Source organism: Meles meles, chromosome 2 (assembly GCF_922984935.1).
Source record: "Meles meles chromosome 2, mMelMel3.1 paternal haplotype, whole genome shotgun sequence".
Taxonomy (NCBI): Eukaryota; Metazoa; Chordata; class Mammalia; order Carnivora; family Mustelidae; genus Meles; species Meles meles.
In genome coordinates, this window is record NC_060067.1 from 42,080,642 (window position 1) to 42,096,813 (window position 16,172).

A 16,172-nucleotide genomic window follows, 5' to 3' on the forward strand; every position below is an offset into this window, starting at 1 on the left:
AAATGCAAACAAAAATAATGGCTAAATAAGAAAAAAAAGAGAGAAAGAAACATATTGATAAAATGTCACTACAAATCAGCATCAAATTAAAGTCTTCACAGTGTTATACTCTTTTTATCTTTTGTTTCAATAGAGTGAAATAAGATTAAATCAGGCATTGGATTCAGAAAAAAAAAACTAAGCAGCTTAATTTGAACATTTGATTTCCTGTTAATTCCATTCACATTTGAAATATCCTTATGCTATGTTTCTTAAGCAAGAAAGGAAAATTTGAGTTACTATATATTAATGTTATAATATTTCAATAAGCACAATAAATTATATTTTGGTTAAAGTATAGTTTATCTTTTTAATGGTTAAACAAATGGAATTAGGAAGAGATTAATAATGAGACATGTATTTCTAGCTGAATTTCATTTTAAATATAGTGAATAACTGATGCTATGTAGAAAGGAAAAGAAAAAATAAATTCACAGTACTGTGCCCAAATTATAAGGTGACAGATGTTTCATATTTTATAGATGTAGAGAGATTATTGGATTTTTTTTTTTTTTTTAGTTTTTAAGTAGTCTCAGAGTCTTAATTATATAAGCACCAAGAGCAGTTAGAATCTCTAGTGTAATGCTGAAAATTTCAGCAGTAAAAAAGAAATGGTCTAAAAACTCTTGGATAAATACAGACTTTCACATATATAAAGCTCATTGATATTTATTGACATATGGCAGCCTTTAACTCTGATTTCTGAGTACAAAAGAGATGGAAAAATTCTTTTTTTAAAATTTTTTACTTTTATTTTTAAGAGATTTTATTTATTCATTTGACAGATGGAGATCACAGATCACAGAAAGGCAGGCAGAGAGAGAGAGGGGGAAGCGGGCTCACCGCTGAGAAGAGAGCCGGATGTGGGACTGGATCCCAGCACCCTGGGATCATGACCTGAGCCAAAGGCAGAGGCTTTAACCCACTGAGCTACCCAGGTGCCCCAAGATGGAAAAATTCTTAAAAAATATTTTTTTTTTCCCTTTTTATTTATTTATTTATTTTTTCAGCGTAACAGTATTCATTCTTTTTGCACAACACCCAGTGCTCCATGCAAAACGTGCCCTCCCCATCACCCACCACCTGTTCCCCCAACCTCCCACCCCTGACCCTTCAAAACCCTCAGGTTGTTTTTCAGAGTCCATAGTCTCTTATGGTTCGCCTCCCCTCCCCAATGTCCATAGCCCCCTCCCCCTCTCCCAATCCCACCTCCCCCCAGCAACCCCCAGTTTGTTTTGTGAGATTAAGAGTCATTTATGGTTTGTCTCCCTCCCAATCCCATCTTGTTTCATTTATTCTTCTCCTATCCCCCTACCCCCCCATGTTGCTTCTCCATGTCCTCATATCAGGGAGATCATATGATAGTTGTCTTTCTCCGATTGACTTATTTCACTAAGCATGATACGCTCTAGTTTGATGCCAAACAATAATCATTGTTTAATTTGGTACTTTGATTATTGAACTACTCTAGACTTATAGTATAATTTTCAGTCTTTTAGTATGTAATTTTTCTGATTGTGCTTCCAAGAAAGACAGAAAGAGAGATACAGAGAGAGATCATCAGAGATATTATTCTCTGTAGGTTCTCCACACAGTGAGCATCTGATGACTTGACTTGTTATGGACCGAATTGTGTCCCCTCCCCCTCAAATTCATGTGCTGAAACTCTAACCTCAGTGTGATTGTATTCAGTTATAAGGAATGCAAGGAGCTAATTAAGGTTAAATGTAGTCATAAGGGTAAGGCTCTAATCTGATAGGACTGGTGTTCTTAAAAGAAGAGAAGAGACACTTGTTCTCTCTCCAAACTTAATCACAGAGAAAAGGTCATGAGAGGACACAGTGAGAAGACAGCTATCTACCAGCTAAGAAAAAAGGTTGTACTGGAAATCAACCCTTTTTAGAATCTTGATCTTGGACATCTAGATAACAGAACCATGAACCATACATATTTGTCTTATTTATACCATTCTGTGCTATTTTTTTTATGGCAGTCTAAGCAGGCTAATACAGGACTTATCCAGTTAACTTTAAAATAATTTTTATCAAATCTTCTTGTGCTCACAACCCAAATTTTTAAAATGGAGTTATTTTAAACAAATGTGTTTGCATCATATTTACAATGGATATAAGTGCAGTATCTTTATTATTTTGTATTAGGTGAAAGAAACTTTTCCATATGCATGCTATCGCAATCAAGAATCATCTCCGCTGAAATCTGTCATTGTTCAGGAACATACTTAATCTATAGTCATCTGTGCCTCTAGTTATGCAATAGATGACCATGGAAGTACCTTTATCATCACTTCCACATATCACATTTCTTTAATTCCAATTTTTCCAAGATCATCCAATATCCATACATTCCATGACAACTTTTTTTTTTTTTTTTGACAACTTGTGGTTGTATCAATTTATGTTGATTTTTTTACCCTTTGGCTTTCCAAGGATTTCGTTGAGCCACTATCAATTTTTCAAAATGCCATTTAGTGCAATCCCTTGCACTACATACTTAGAACAAAAACAAAAACAAAACCTCTATATAATGTTAATTTGTTTCCTGGATAATAGTTAAGAGCACCATTTTTTTCTTCAAACAGATCTGAGATCAAACACCTGTTCTCCTAATTATCATGTCTGTGCCCCTTAAATATGTCATTTAATTAACTTCCAGCATCTTTATTTGTGAAATAAGGGTAGTTCCACTATTCTCAATTGTTTTTTGAGAGTGACATGAGATGCTAAACATAAAACACTAAAACGTTTTTTCCTGGCACAAAGTAGGTATTCAATATCTGTTAACTATTAATGCAGGTTTTATGTTATTGTTATTGTTTTATAATTGTTTTCATATCAACAGGTGTTTCATTAACACTTATTGGAATAAATAAATAATTAATTAAGGCTCAGTAACTATTTAAAAATACTATCTTTTTTATTTTTTATTTTTTTTAATTTAATTTTATTTTTTCAGTGCTCCAGGATTCATTGTTCATGCACCACACCCAGTGTTCCATGCAATTTGTGCCCGTCTTAATACCCACTACCAGGCTCACCCAACCCCCCATCCCCCTCCCTTCCAAAACCCTCAGTTTGTTTCTCAGAGTCCATAGTCTCTCATGGTTTATCTCCCCCTTCAATTAGGTACTATATACAAAATACGCATTGAAAGCTGTTAAAAAGTAATATATCATTATCTATATCTCTAGCAAATTTTCAATAAGAAAGAGAACTATAATATATATTTTAAAATATGAAATAATGGAATGTACTAAATTTTACATATCATGCATAAACAAAATGTTGAAGTTCAAAAATGAGAAAGAATTTCTCATACTAATCCATATTAGTATATGGATTGTTTTTGAGCAAGGCTTGGTGGAATTGTAATAATTCCAGTAGTTTGAAATGAGTTATAGTAATTTCCATGTGGAGAAAAATGCCTTTGGAGAAGGCATAGCATTCTTGTAAAGTGGTGTGTTGAATGATTTGTCTTCTTTGCATTAGGCTATGAAGAAAATAACAGAATGGTAAGATCAGAAAATAAGATTTGGCAGAATTTGAGGTCAGTCTTGAATGCCTGGTTTAGGTCCTATCCTGATTTTGGCAGATTGTGCATTACCAGTAGCAGTCTATTAGAAGGCATGGGGTTGTGAGCTATGCACATTAAGAGACAGGTGGCACTTCAGGGAGTTGTTCCATAGTCTAAGGTGATGGATAATGAAGATTTGTTCTGTGTTAATTAGAGGAAGTACAGTGAACATATTCAAATGAAAGATCAACATTTTACCAGGAGTGCAAATAAAAAAGAAGACAGGTGAATTTTTTGAGAAAGGCTTTCATTTTGTTCAGAATTATGCAGACATTGTTTTTTTGTTTTGTTTTGTTTTCTTAAAGATTTTGTTTATATATTTGAGAGAGATAAAGAACAAGCAGTGGGGAAGGGCAGAGGAAGAGAGAGAGAGAGAGAGAGAGAGAGAGAGGCAGACTCCCTATTGAGCAGGAAGCCCCATATGGGCTTCATCCTAGGATCCCGAGATCATGACCTGAGCCAAAGACAGACACTTAACAAACTGAGCCACCCAGGCACCCTCTGCAGAGAATTGTGTTCCTTATCATTTACATGTATGGAGACTGATTTAGAAAGATTATAGAAAATGTTACGGAGGGCTCAAAATAAATAATTATATTTTTGAAAATTAATACCTTGAGATAAAGTTAAAGGAAATGACATCATTTATTAATATATGATATAAATAAGCTATTTACCCACATTTTTGAGAACAAAATATTATTTTACTTGAATATAAAATAATATTAGTAGATCATGTGCATACCAATAACAATGAGGATGATTTTTGGCTAATCTGATGAGAACTACATTCATCATGACTTTACGGATAAATTGAACATCCTGATAATTTTTGTTTTTGGATCTTATTAAACGGCACATGCAAGATGTGCTTATAAAAAAACGGATAATAATTCACTCTCTTGTTAGTATATATACAGCTGTAAATTTTTATAGTCTAAAGAAATTTTGTACACTTTCAAAATGCTAAAAGATTTATTTCTTGCTTATCCTTAGATACGTATCAATAAAAACTATAAACATAATCCTTATACTCAAATATTTTCTTCAAAACTGTAATTTTGGAATTTGATTTTCACTTAAGAATAAAACAGTATAGGGTAACAGCTTGCCAGCACAAAAGTGTATTATTTCAGTCATTTTAAGGAGAAGCCTTATTCTCATGGGATTGATTTCAACCATGAAGCACTCAGCAATGGGGCAAAGAGACTGGTTAAATTTAATAAGGCTGACAGGTTCTGACTTATTATCTGCCCCACTCAGGGATGGCAATCTCTTTCAAGGGATATAAACAAATAACCCAAGAATAAGTGTTCAGCTGAATCATTGGTTTTGTTCTAAGTATTACATTCTAAAGCAGAGGGTTTTTTCTGTTTGTTTGTTTGTTTGTTTGTTTTTGTTTTGTATGGGTTTGGGGAACAAAATGAGAAACAGCATTATTTCTTCATTGGTAAATAAATAATTAATAAGAAAGACATGCAAGGAAATATCAACTCAGTCCAGCCTAAATAGTGATTTTTTTCCCCATTCTCATTTTAGGCTTCTAAAAATTATGTTCTTTTAAACATTGAATTATGTTCGTTAATGTTCATAATGAACATTATGTTCATTAAACAATGAAACTTGTCCACTGTTGGCTGAATAATAAAACTCAAGGGCTGTGGAAATTGGGTTGAAAAAAAGATGATTTATAGTCTTGACCTTTGATCTTTGCAAAATCTGAAAAGTCTGCCTTATATTGAGATGGAAGGAAGTTTTATTAGGAAATGAAAATAATGTGTTTTACTAAAACAACAACAACAAACAAAGGGAGTGCAGCCAATTGAAGCTGCTACAAATAAAGCCCTTAGGTTATAGGCAGATAAGAGATAACCACACCATCATTTGTTTCCTTCTCTTCAATAGAAATTGTAAATGTTACCACTGAGACAATAAATGCACAGCTAATGAGGAACCTGGAATGTGCATAAAATTATCATGGAAGTGAATGGCATTCAGCTAACATAAACAGAGCAATTGTCTATGTACATTTATAATCAAATTCACTCACTTTCCAGGTAGTTCAATTAAACTGTACCTCATTAATTCCTTCGAGAATAAAGAAAGCCATCTTGCAAAATTTTAAATGAACTCAATCAAATCAGCTCAAAAAATACACTGAAATTGAACTATTTAAAGATTTGACCTTGAAAAGCCTCTGTGTGCCATCGTAATCTTTTTAAATTAAATTATCCCTTCTAATTATTTACTTGCTGTTTAATTCCCTTACATTTTCTTTCATTTCCAACCTTTAGCTCACCTTTGCCACAAAATTTTCTACAGGCAGGGGAGGGAGAAAAAAAAATGATACTTTTATCATTATGATGTACTGTTGATTCTGTATCTAAAGTCATTGTAATTCTGGAAGTTGTTCTAAGTTTCAGTGGATGTTTGCCAGAATTTTAGTCTGTGAGAGCTAAGTACTCTTGTTATATGGAGTGAGCAACACTGCCTGCATGGAAATAAGTTTGCACTCTTTACCTACCTAGAGCTGAAATCTGGAAGGAAAACTAAAAGCTCCTGTAATGCATGCCAATAATCCCGGTCTGCATCCCTCAACTCCAGGTGTGAGTAGGATGGTGCCTGCATACAATACAGGGTAAATAGTCAATGAATGGATTGAATGAATAAATATACATGCCTGAAATAATGAGAATGATTTCCATAAGCTACCTTCAAAAAACAGGTTTAAAACTTTCTGGTAATTCTGTGACAATATATGCAAATGCAGTCTCTCACCTCCATCCTTTCCTTTTCTAGATCTTTGCTACAATAAATTTTAATATTATATTTAGATGGACAGAGAGAGAGAGAGAGCAAGTGAGAAAACACCCTCTGCTCCTCCTCCCCAAAGTAAGTTTCAACGGCCTTTAAGAAATTAATAGAATTGTTTTGGATCTATTGTACAAAATAATTGCTAATTTAGCTAGGAAAACAATAAGCAAAATGCAATACAGTTCAAACACACTAGATAAATGCACATTTTCTGACAGTGTTTGACATGCATACTAATCTTGGTTCTTTAAAACCAGAAATGGATAGAGCTGCTTATAGGTACCTGATACTGTCTTGTTTCATCGGAAATCATTTTATTTTAAGAGCAAGTTTCCTCTTTCATTCCTTGGGCAACATGCCCCTTCTCATATATTCAGTTATGCTACATTGCTTGAGGCTGTGCTTCTATGAATTCTTAACATGTTTCTGCTGCCCTCTCTGCTTGTGATTACCCCCACTTCAGTTCACTTTCCAGCAGCCGTTGGGTATCCTGCTGTCTTCCATTTTCTGCACATGTGCAGCTCAGTAGAGCTGTGCTATGATGAATATTGTTTCAATGTTGCCAGACCAGTTGCATTAAAATACTGTATTTCTGTGGCTGTGTTTCTATCACTGCTGTTCAGTAGTGCTCAGAGGTAGGTTGATGAAACAGACTCTGAAGCCATATATCTTATGGACTCTAAGAAACTTCCAGAATGCTCAAGTCCTGCTTAGGGTGCAGTGCCAGTTTTAGCACTGTCTTGCCTGAAGTTCAGAGTTTCAGTATTACTTTGAAAGTCACTCCTAAATTGACCCCCAGCAGAACTCCCCAACATTGACTAGTTTAAATCTATCTTTTGAGCTCCTATGAACACATTCTCCCCTGGTTTTCACCAGATACCTCTTGGGATACCAAAAGGATGGAAATTATGGTTTATCCATCCAAGTGTGACTTGTATGTTGTTTGGCACAAAGTAAAAGTGCATAAATACATTCATAAATACATTCATGGACAGGAAATAGATTATAAACTGAAAAATGGGATAAATCTTTTAGCAATATTAAAGTAATTCTGCTGTTGTTTTATCTACTACTTTCCTTCCTAGTCTCTTCTGGATCAACAGCTGCCATGCCTAAAAGATTTTATTTCCTCTAGGAAAAAAGTACACAAAGAACCAGAGGAAAAAAGAAGTCACTGAGTATCTTAATACATTTAGTAAATTTCTAAAAGCAGGGATAGATATCTAATAAGTCTGGTGATTTGAGAATTTCCAAGATAAAATTTTTACAATTAAAATTGAGCCATTTTGCTTGTTTAACTCGTGGGTTAAGAACATGGCAGAATTATAATAGAATGTGTGTTTTAATAAAACTTTGTGTGTGTTTGCGTATCAGCATATGTGTTATATTTTAAGGATGTGAGGGGTATATATTGATTGTACAAGATCATGTTTTTCAACAAAAAGACATAATCAAGGTAGATCCCTACAAAGATCACAGAGAGGATGAAAGAATGAGGACCACGACATCACAGATTACCCACTAGTACATCAACAAAGAAGAGATACAAGAGAGGAAAAATGTGTTTGTTCAGAAAATGTCTGGTATACCCCTTTCCCTAACTTCTGATGACCCTGTAAATTGCAATAAATTATTATAAAATGTCCCATGTATTTAAAAAAAAAATCAAGAAAATCTGAGAAAGGGCCAGGGAACTAGAGAGGCCTTAGGTCTGATGATGAGGAAAAGTAACCTCAGTGACCCAGCAGTCTATAAGATAACTGGCTTGAAATCATGAAGAAATGCCAACGTCATGAATGTTTGAAGGAATGAAGGAACCTTGGCAGCTAAGTGGCAGGTAATATGGACATCAATCCTGGAAAGTTTAGAATGGATGCTTTTCTTTTCTTTATTTTTTTTTTTTTTAATTTCTTTTCAGTGTAACAGAATTCATTGTTTTTGCACCACACCCAGTGCTCCATGCAATATGTGCCCTCCATAATACCCACCACCTGGCTCTCCCAACCTCCCACCCACCGCCCCTTCAAAACCCTCAGGTTGTTTTTCAGAGTACATAGTCTCTCATAGTTCATCTCCCCCTCCAATTTTCCTCAACTCCCTTCTCCTCTCCATCTCCCTAGAATGGATGCTTTTCTAAACCAAAGATGGATAAAAAAGCAAAATCTGAGTTACCCTCTTAATTTTGCCTATATGATTCTTCTTATATCCTCACCATCATTTAGATGACCCTACATCCAGCTCCCATCTGTTTAGATAACATCTAGGGAATGAGAAGTACAGGTGAAAAAGGAGAAACCTGAATTTACTGAGAAATTCTGAACTGGATTGAAAAAAAAATTAAATCGAGGGTTGAGAGTTATATAATTAGATTCAGTTAGAAAAATGCAATTTTAGTTTTCTATACATGATTAGGTAGAATTTATAGCACTACAAAAGTTTCCAAGTATGGTAGAGAAACAAAATTTATATAGACAAAGCTATAACTTTCTTATCAGTGCTTAGGTAAATCTTCAATCCTTCTAATCCTTTGTACTCCAGGATGATTATTTTTTTTTTGAAATTTTAGCTTTTTCTCTCCTTCTTCCTGCTCCCACCATGCCTGTGATTTTGTCTTTGTGTAGTAGGTATTGTCATTAGTCATCCATATATGGAAGTTGACTCCTCTTTCTTCCTCTTGACCACCAATAATTGCATCTCATATTTTCAGCATTTATTCTTTTTCTTTTCATTTTATTTTATTTCTTTTCAGTGTTCCAGCATTCATTGTTTATGTACCACACCCAGTGCTCCGTGCAATACATGCCCTCCATACTACCACCAGGCTCACCCACCCCCTACTCCCCTCCTCTCCAAAACCCTCAGTTTGTTTCAGCATTTTACTCTTAAAAGTAGACACTAATTAGAAATAAAATGTTAAAGGAAAAATATTTTCCCAGGAATTATAATTTCAAGCTTTGGATAGGTCCAATAATGCAATTATTAGCTCATTTCCTCTGTTATTTTTCTCTCTCAGTACATCCTGTGTGTGTGTGTGTTTGTGTATGTGTGATCTGCGTATTTTTTAACATATAAGCATAAGTTTTAGGCATCATTACCCTTTATACTTTTAATGTTTTAATTTACATTTATTAAGGATATTATACAAGAATATTTTATTTTAAAACCTCAGTAAAATTAATAAATTTATGGAACTTAGCAATAATACAATATTTTATTGTAACCCACAGTCTGACTCCAGTTTATGCAATTGTGCCAGTAATGTCCCATGTAGGACTGATTTCCATACAGGATTCTGGCCGGGTCATGTAATGAATAAAGTTTGGACCTGTCTCCAGTCTTCTTTAATCTGAGACATTTTCACAGCCTTTCTTTGACTTTTGTGACATTGAGATTTCTTGAAGAATGCAAGCCAGTTATTTTATAGACTATCTCTCAGTTTGCATTTGTCTGATGTTTCCTCATGATTAGATTCAAGTTATGCATTTTGCTTGGCATATTTCTTAAGTAATGCTGTGTCCTTTTCAGGACATCGTAATGGAGGACTAGGAGGTTCATTTGTAGTTTACTGATAATGTCAATTTTGATCACTTGGTTAAAATGTTGTCCCATTTCTCTATTTCATAATTACAACTTTTTGTTTTGTAATTAATAAGTAATTTGAGAAGAGGTCCTATGAAAATATGCAAATATCCTGTTATTCATCAAATGCTCTCTTACTGACTAAGCATGTATTGATGATTCTTGCCAGAATCAATTCCTGTTAGTTGTAAAGGTAGTTTCTAACTATAATCTTTACTCTCTGTGTATTAGTTGATACTATACTGAAAAGAAGAAATTTCCTTATCCACTATTATTTTTTCTTTTATTTATTCATATATGTATGCACACATTGATATATGCATAAATGCATTTTTTAACATAAATGTGTACTTTATTTTATTTTTTATAATTTTATTTTGTACTTTTATTTTTAATACAGGCTCAACGATTCCTACTTTATTCAAAAGGACCATTAATACCTTTATATATTTTGGCACTATGTTATACCAGTTTGGCTAGTTGGTATCCTGCTAAACCAGTTCTTCCAAAATTTTGACACGTCCCCCATTGTTATTTTTAAGCAGTTTCTTAGTTTCTGGCCCAACAGGATGTTTTAGTTTCATTATCAAGTATGAGAGCCAGAATCTGTCATTTTTCTAATGTTCCCAGTTTCTCTTAGAGGTTAATGGTATTTAGAAACCATATGAGTGATAAATGGCTGCCTAATTATTTTCCTCAAAATTCAGTAGTTAAAAAAAATATTAAACATTTATTATCTCTTACAATTGCTGTGGACCAAGGATTGAGGAGTACTGGGCTGGGTGTTTTTGGTTAGGGCTTCTCATAAGTTTTCTTGGTCAGTGGTACACTGGGCCTCCACTGATCTGAAGGTTCAACTGGAGTTGAAGCAGTCACACTGATCAGTCCTGTGCCTCGTCTGTCAGTATTGGTTGTTTGACAGAGACCTTAGCATGCTGTCTAATATGACCATCTCCCCAGGATGCTTTGCATGTTTACATGACAATGTGGCTGGCATTCCCCTGAGTGCATGTTCCAAGAAGGGGGTGGGGAGAAGACAGAAGTATTAATAATTTATAGCCTAGCCTTAAGAATCACAGACTTTCTCATCTGGTATCTCTTAGCTATTCAAGCCCTGATTCAGCATGAGAAGGAAATACATAGGTATAATGATGCAAGGAAGTAAGCTTATTGGGTTAAATCTTAGATTCTTATTACAAAAGAAATCAAGAGTCAATCAAAACAGTAAGGTACTGATACACAATGAGCAGGATAGAAAGTCCAGAAATAAACCCACAACTACATGGTCAATTAATCTATTACAAAAGAGGTAAAAATATGCAATGGGAAAAAGATGGTCTTTTCAACCAATTGTGTGGGGGAAAACTGGACAGCTACATGCAAAAGAATGAAATGGTATGACTTTATTACTCTATATACAAAAATGCACTCAAAATGAATTAAAGACCTAAATGTAAGAGCCAAAGCCATAAAACTTCTTTTTTTTTTTTTTAAGCCATAAAACTTCTGAAGGAAAACATAGGCAGTAATATTTTGAACATTGGTCTTAGCAACATGTTTATGGATTTTTCTCTCAGGCAAGGGAAAGAAAGCAAAAATAAACTATTGAGATTACACCAAAGTAAAAAGATTTGCATAGCAAAAGAAACTACCAACAAAACAAAAAGGGCAACCTAGTGAGTGGGAGAGGATATTGGCAAGTGACTTATCTGATAAAGGGTTAATATACAAAATTCATAAGGAACTTAAACAACTTAATACCAAAAGACACCAAATAATCTGATTAAAAATGGGCAGGGGACTTGAATATGTGCTTTTCCAAAGAAGACATATAGATGGCCAACAGACACATGAAAAGGTGTCCAACATTAATAATCATCAGGGAAATTATTATTTATAGAATAAATAAAAACCACAAAGAGATATCACCTTACACCAGTCAGAATGTTGGTATCAAAAAGAACAAATAACAAGTGTTGGTGAAGTTGTGAAAGAAAGAGAACTCTTGTGTATTTCTGTGGGAATGTAAATTGGTGCAACTACTATGGAAAACAGTATGGGGATTCTTCAAAAATTTAAATATAGCAATATTATATGACCTAAAAATTCAACTACAGGGTATCTACCCAAAGAAAATAAAAACACTTATTTGAAAAGATACATGCATGTATGTATGCTATGTACACTGCAGCATTATTTTTTTAAAGATTTTTTTTATTTTATTTATTTGACAGCCAGAGATCACAAGTAGGCTGAGAGGCAGGCAGAGAGAGAGGAGGAAGCAGGCTCCCCTTAGAGCAGAGAGCTCTAATATGGGGCTCAATTCCAGGACCCTGGAATCATGACCTGAGCTGAAGGCAGAGACTTTAACCCACTGAGCCACCCAGGTGCCCCACACTGCAGCATTATTTACAACAGTTAGATTATGGAAGCAGCACGTGTCCATCAATAAATGAATTGATAAAAAAGATGTGAGATATATATATATATACACACATATATATGTATATGGGTGTGTATATATTTGTGTGTAATTATATACACACAGGTTATACATATATATGCACACCATATATATATATATACACATATATATGCATATGTATATGCATATCTACATATCCACTTATGTGTGGAATCTAAAAAACAAAATCACAAACAACAAACAAAAATACTCTGATAAAGGGGATTAAGAAATACAAATTTTCAGTTTTAAAATAAGTAAGTCATGAAGATGAAAGTACATCATAGGGAATGTAGCCAATAATATTGTAATAACATGGCATGGTGGCATACAGTGGCCTTTGTAAAAAGAAGGTAAGTGTATATTTTCTTATTTCTCTTCTTTTTTACCCAAAATATGATATATGTACATACATACATATTGTTTTTTATTTTTTTAACTTACTAATATGTCCTGGAATTAATTTCATATCAGTTAATAGTGGTTTTTCTTTTTGTACACCTATCCTTTTCCTATATAGAAGGACTTTTCTATAGCCTTGATAATCTCTCATTCAATCACCACTCTCTATTCTACCAATCTTTCCACCCATATCTCCTCTGGCAATCACCAGTTTGCTCTCTTTATTTAAGAGTCTTTTTGAAGGCACCAGGGTGGCTCAGTTGGTTAGGTATCTGCCTTTGTATCAGAGCATGATTCCAGTGGGGAACCTACTTTTCCCTCTCTATTTGCTGCTCAATCTTTCTCAAATTTAAAAACAACAACAAAAAACAGAATCCTTTTGGACTTTTTGTTTGTTATTTTGTCTTAAGGTCAATACAGAATATTCCCACTATTTATTTTAGTACTGTCTTTCTGTGGTTTTCTTTTTCTTTCTTTCTTTTTATTTAACTTAAATCCATTAGAATCAAATATAAGTGTTCACTTCCAATGCCCGTTTTCCAAAGAAGACATATAGATGGCCAACAGACTCATGAAAAGGTGACCAACATTAATAATCACACTGTCATATATAGATATAGCTATATCTTACTAAACCTCAATTTCTTGGCTTGTAAAATCCCTGAAATATCACCTTAATTTTGGAAAATTCTTAATACTTTCTGTTTTCCTCTAAGCTTCTTTGCCAAACTTTAAGGCAAAATGCTTCAACTCTGCCCCATTCAAACCTCCCATTTACCTCACACTGAGTTTTGTGCTATTAGTATAGACCTTAGTAGATCACTCTGTGTTGTCTCAATTTGTTTCCACTTCTCTCTCCCATGTTTTTTCCTCTTGATGTCCTCTTCTTTCTTTTTTTTTTAAGATTTTATTTCTTTATTTGAGACAGAGAGAGTGCACAATAGCAGTGGGGAGGGGCAGAGGGGTGGTGAGAAGCAGAGTCCCCACTGAGCAGGGAGCCTAATGTGGGACTCAATTCCAGGACCCTAAGATCATGACTGGGCCAAAGGCAGATGTTTAACTGACTGAGCCACCCAGGCACCCCTCTTTTTTCCTTTCTTATATTGATTAGTTTTCCCAAAATCCAAGACTTTGAGGACACTTTCAGCACACAAGCATGCCATTCCTATTCTAAGAGGAATTCAGGTGGCATTTGTTAATGTGATAACTTCCCCATGGGTGCATTAGTTAGCATTTTATTTAGGTACAAAAGACAGAAACTACAGGAAAACAGTTACTCATGGAAGATAGAACTTAACCTCATGGTGGCTCCAACATCATCCCAGATATGTGTCTCCTCATAGTCCACTGTGGCTCCTATAAGTCTTACCATTCATGTGCACCTTTCAGTGGAAGGAAGGAAGGAAGATGAGATAAAAAGGGATGTGCCTTCTGTGTAGAGCTACTTCCTGGAATTCCCACAGAGCACTTCTGTTTCAGAAATTAGTTAGTCACAACTAGGTTTTAATGGAACCTGGAGACTGTCTCTGTATCCCCAGCAGCCATGCGCCCAGTGAAAAATTAGGAATTCTGTTACTAAGGAACTAGTTGAAAAATCTATCAGGAGAACACTAAATATGCCTGCTCCAAAGAAAAGAAAAGAAAAGAAAAAAGAAAAAAAGAGAGCGTACAAGTTATGATAAAAGAGAAAACCTGAAAAAGAAGAAACAATTACATGAACACAAACAAGGAAACCAAGAGTATAGATAATAAAGAAGCAAATATGCAGAATAGAAGAGATTCATTTCATGATAACTTCCATCCTATTAGGACATAATAGACAGATGTAGAAATAAATATTGATTCAGTCTCAGTATCTGAATATAGTACTTCTAACTTAAGATTTTAGTATTTTATTGCCACCATTGTTTTTTGTTTCCCTTTTCTCATTTGAGAAATATATATTGAATTCTATGAATCGAACAATATGTACCACACTGATAAAACAAAGAGGAATAAGAAAGATTTCTTTTCATTAAGCAGCTCTTGATTCAAAGGAGAATGGAGAATCCAGATACACAAAATGCAGAAATGTAGATTGGATTACAGAGGAAAAAGAAAAAAAGATTTCCTTAGGCACATTGTAAGATGTTAATTTTTTTTTTTTTAATGTTCAGAAAAACAGATAATATGAAATGGAATGCTCAAATTTTGAAGTACCTGGCAAGGCACTCTTTGCCCATTAGGAATATGTTGTTGCAAAAGTTTGACAAGTACTATAAAATGAGGAATGACTTCATTCCTTTGCAGGGATCTAAGATTGTCAGTTTGAATTCTGTATGTGAACTAGAATTGAAGGGGTATAATAAAAGAGGTATGCCAATCAGATTAGAAAGAATCTTTACTAAATTCTAAGAAGTAGATGATAAAGTCCTGAATTATAGTAGTGAGTATAAAGATATAAAGGAGGCTATTGTAGACATTGCTGCTATAAACATTCGGGTACACGTGCCCCTTTGGATCACTATGTTTGTATCTTTAGGGTAAATACCCAGTAGTGCAATTGCTGGGTCATAGGGTAGTTCTATTTTCAACATTTTGAGGAACCTCCATGCTGTTTTCCAGAGTGGTTGGACCAGCTTGCATTCCCACCAACAGTGGAGGAGGGTTCCCTTTTCTCCACATCCTCGCCAGCATCTGTCATTTCCTGACTTGTTAATTTTAGCCATTCTGACTGGTGTGAGGTGATATCTCATTGTGGTTTTGATTTGTATTTCCCTGATGCCGAGTGACGTGGAGCACTTTTTCATGTGTCTGTTGGCCATCTGGATGTCTTCTTTGCAGAAATGTCTGTTCATGTCCTCTGCCCATTTCTTGATTGGATTGTATGTTCTTTGGGTGTTGAGTTTGCTAAGTTCCTTATAGATTTTGGATACTAGCCCTTTGGATCAAGAAGATGTGGTATATATACACAATGGAATACTATGCAGCCATCAAAAGAAATGAAATCTTGCCATTTGCAACGACGTGGATGGAACTAGAGCGTATCATGCTTAGTGAAATAAGTCAATCGGAGAAAGACAACTATCATATGATCTCCCTGATATGAGGACATGGAGAAGCAACATGGGGGGGGTAGGGGGATAGGAGAAGAATAAATGAAACAAGATGGGATTGGGAGGGAGACAAACCATAAATGACTCTTAATCTCACAAAACAAACTGGGGGTTGCTGGGGGGAGGTGGGATTGGGAGAGGGGGAGCGGGCTATGGACATTGGGGAGGGGAGGCGAACCATAAGAGAC